Below are 4,602 nucleotides of genomic sequence, written 5' to 3' on the forward strand. Positions count from 1 at the left end.
ACAAATATTAAAGCTACTACTTACACCAATTATATTAATCAATACACTGCTAGGGACACAGCAGATAAGGGATATGGAGACTTAGCAGCAAACATTGGCCCAACAAGTGAAAAACCCTTCACTAATACAATTTCTAATCAATCTTTTAACTGCTCAGAGGAATCTGTATTTAGACAGTTTAGAACATCTCATGCCTCTCACAGTTGGGAGGCTCTGAACAATCACGTGTGGCCGGAAAAACCTATTCAGGCAGGCTAGAGGATTTCCAAAGGAGTTTGTAGGTTAAACACTGTCACACCCAGGAATTATTAACTGGAGCTGTAAGCTAACTCTTGTTTCAGAGAGAGGTAGTGGAGGACAGCCCCCCATAAAGTCAGAGGTGTAGGTGAAAGCACAAAGCAGAAAGTAGGCAGACTCTGGTTTTGGGGGTAGATGCTCGAGAATTTCCAGGGAAACTCCTGAGGCTTGATCCCGCCTTTGCGTATGCCAAGCCTCCTTCCTCAAGACCTTTGCCAGGGGCGGAGCTCGCTCCCCACAGGTTAGAGCATTTAATCCATTTACATTTAAAGTAATTATTGAGGCAATGGCACCCCACTCCAGTACGCTTGCCTGGAAAACCCCATGGACAGAGGAGCCTGGTAGGCTGCAGTCCACAAGGTTGCTAAGAGTTGGACACGACTGAATGACTTCACTTTGACTTTTCACTTTCATGCATTGGAGAAGGAAATGGCAACCCACTCCAGTGTTCTTGCCTGGAGAATCCCAGGGATGGGGGAGCCTGGTGGGCTGCCGTCCATGGGGTCACACAGAGTCGGACAGGACTAAAGTGACTTAGTAGCAGCAGCAGCATTGATATATATGTTCCTATTGCCATTTTCTTAATTGTTTTGGATTGATTTTGGAGATCTTTTTTCTTCTCTCGTATTTCTTGACTATATAAATCCCTTTAACATTTGTTCTAAAGCTGGTTTGGTGGTACTGAATTCTCATAACTTTTGATTTGTCCGGAAAGCTTTTTATTTTTCCAACAATTTTCGATGAGATCCTTGCCAGGTACAGTAATCTTGGTTGTAGATTTTTCCCTTTCAGTGCTTTCAATATATCCTGCCATTCCCTTCTGGCCTGCACAGTTTCTGCTGAAAGATCAGCTGTTAAGCATATGGGGTTTCCCTTGTATGTTACTTGTTGCTTCTCCCTTGCTGGTTTTAATATTCTTTCTTTGCGGTTAGTCTTTGTTAGTTTGATTAGTATGTGTCTTGGCATATTTCTCCTTGGGTTTATCCTGTATGAGACTCTTTGTGCCTCTTGGACTTGATTGACTATTTCCTTTTCCATGTTGAGGAAATTTTCAATTATAATCTCTTCAAAAACTTTTCTCGTACCCTTTCTTTTTCTCTTCTTCTTATGGGACCCCTATATTTCAAATGTTGGTGCATTTGATATGGTCCCAGAGGTCTCTGAAACCATCCTCAGTTCTTTTCATTCTTTTTACTTTATTCTGTTCTTCAGAAGTTATTTCCACCATTTTATCTTCCAGCTCACTGATTTGTTCTTCTGCTTCAGATATTTTGCTATTGATTCCTTCTACAGTATTTTTAATTTCAGTAATTGTATTGTGTGTCTCTGTATGTTTATTATTGAATTCTTCTAGGTCTTTGTTAATTGATTCTTGCATTTTCTCCATTTTGTTTTCAAGGTTTTTGATCATCTTTACTATCATTATTCTGAATTCTTTTTCATGGAGTCTGCCTATTTCCTCTTCATTTATTTGGACTTCTGTGTTTTTGGTTTGTTCCTTCATTTGTGTAATGTTTCTCTGCCTTTTCATTATTTTTTTTAACTTATTGTGTTTGAGGTCTCCTTTTCCATTTCAAGGTTGAATTCTTTCTTCCTGTTGCTTTCTGCCCTCCTAAAGTTTTTCCAGTGGTTTGTGTAAGCTTCCTATAGGATGAAATTTGTGCTGAGTTTTTTTTTTTTTTCCCCCCTCCTCTGATGGACAAGGCTGAGTGAGGTGGTAATCCTGTCTGCTGATGATTGTGTTTATAGTTTTGTTTTCTTTTTTGTTGTTTAGATGAGGGATCCTGCACAGGTTGCTATTGGTAGTTGGGTGATGCTGGGTCTTGTATTCAAGTGGTTTCCTTTGTGTGAGTTCTCACTATTTATTCAAGAATTCTTGATGAGTGTGTTTTCTGAGCAGGGCATGAAAGAAGGGCTGCCAAGATCTGTTCCCTTGTTCTCGTATGCTACAGTTTGGGGAGGCAAGTCATGTATTTAAAATAGAAAGAGAAAAACCTGACATCACCAAGGAGAGTGTGTTTATATTCAGCAGACCCAAGCTCTGTTCAAGATGGGAGGCAGGGCTTTGAGAGCTTCACAGAGGAGTGAGTGAATGATAGCTTTCTCATTTCCATTGCAGCCTAATCTGAACCAATCTAGTCATATTTCAACCCTAAGGTTCTTTTTAGAGTAATAATGGCAGTTGATACCAGAGAGATCTGAGACAGGTGAGGGCTTTCAATTTGCCCACAACATGACTTCTGTGAAATACTGAAGTGAGACTCAGACCACATTCTGCTACGTATAGTTATTTATGAAATAAACATATATTAGCACTCATCATACAGTTAACCTCTTGTTCTGTAGGTAAATAAAGTCCTGATCTTTTAGAAAAACCACAATCTTCTGGTCTTAGCCCATTCAAGCTGCTATAACAAATACCACAGGCTGAGTGGCTTATAAACAATGGAAATTTATTTTTCTCACTTCTAGAGGCTGGAAGTCAAGATCAGAATGCCAGCATGGTTGAGTTCCAGTGTGAACACTCTTCTGGGTTGCAATCTGCTGACCTTTTGTTGTGTCCTCACATGGTGGAAGGGGTAAGTGAGCTCTGCAGTGTCTTTTTTATAAGAACACGAATCCTAGTCATAGTCTAAGTACCTCTCAAAGGTCTCAACTCCTAATACTAATTAGGCATTAAGATTTCAACATATGAATTTGGGGGGGACATGAACATTAAGATCATATCTTCTAAAATGGCTAGACACGAGACCACTTAGGAATTTAGGCATCATTTGAGTGGTGTAAGTGATAGTGAGCAGTATACCTGTTCAAGGGTGTCTGTGTCTAAATCTATATATCATTTAATTTTTGATATTTTTATTGAGGTACAGTTGACATATATTAGTTTCAGGTTTACAATGTAATGATTCAATATTTGTATATATTGTGACATGAACACCACAATGCTATGCTATGCTAAGTCGCTTCAGTCGTGTCCGATTCTGTGCGACCCCATAGATGGCAGCCCACCAGGCTCCCCCGTCCCTGGGATTCTCCAGGCAAGAACACTGGAATGGGTTGCCATTTCCTTCTCCAGTACATGAAAGTGAAAAGTGAAAGTGAAGTCACTCAGTCATGTCCAACTCTTAGCGACCCCATGGATTGCAGCCTAACAGGCTCCTCCATCCATGGGATTTTCCAAGCAAGAGTACTGGAGTGGGGTGCCATTGCCTTCTCTGACCTCCACAATAAGTCTGTTTAACACTCATCACCACACATAATTGCACAATTTATTTTATTGTGATGAGAACTTTTAAGATCTACTCTCTTGAAAGTGAAAATATTAGTCTCTCATTTGTGCCCAACTATTTTCAACCCCCTGGACTGTAGCTTTCCAGGCTCCTCTGTCCATGGAATTCTTCACTCAAGAATACTGGTGTAGGTTGTCATTTCCTTCTCCAAGGGATCTTCATGATCCAGGGATCAAACCCAGGTCTCTTGCATTGCAGGCATATTCTTTACTTCTCTTAGCAGCTCCCAAGAATGCAATACAGTCTTAAATACAGTCATTTTATATCAGATCACATCAGATCAGTCGCTCAGTCGTGTCCGACTCTTTGCGACCCCATGAACCGCAGCACGCCAGGCCTCCCTGTCCATCACCAACACCCAGAGTTCACTGAGACTCACGTCCATCGAGTCAGTGATGCTATCCAGCCGTCTCATCCTCTGTCGTCCCCTTCTCCTCCTGCTCCAAATAACTCCCAGCATCAGAGTCTTTTCCAATGAGTCAACTCTTCGCATGAGGTGGCCAAAGTACTGGAGTTTCAGCTTTAGCATCATTCCTTCCAAAGAAATGCCAGGGCCAATCTCCTTCAGAATGGACTGGTTGGATCTCCTTGCAGTCCAGGGGACTCTCAAGAGTCTTCTCCAACACCACAGTTCAAAAGCATCAATTCTTCGGTGCTCAGCCTTCTTCACAGTCCAAATCTCACATCCATACATGACCACAGGAAAAACCATAGCCTTGACTAGACGAACCTTTGTTCACAAAGTCATGTCTCTGCTTTTGAATATGCTATCTAGGTTGGTCATAACTTTCCTTCCAAGGAGTAAGCATCTTTTCATTTCATGGCTGCAGTCACCATCTGTAGTGATTTTGGAGCCCAGAAAAATAAAGTCTGACACTGTTTCCACTATTTCCCCATCTATTTCCCATGAAGTGATGGGACCGGATGCCATGATCTTTGTTTTCTGAATGTTGAGCTTTAAGTCAACTTTTTCACTCTCCACTTTCACTTTCATCAAGAGGCTTTTTCGTTC

The sequence above is a fragment of the Bison bison genome, unplaced genomic scaffold, assembly GCF_000754665.1.
Source record: "Bison bison bison isolate TAMUID 2011002044 unplaced genomic scaffold, Bison_UMD1.0 scf7180017864364, whole genome shotgun sequence".
In the NCBI taxonomy this organism is placed as follows: domain Eukaryota; kingdom Metazoa; phylum Chordata; class Mammalia; order Artiodactyla; family Bovidae; genus Bison; species Bison bison.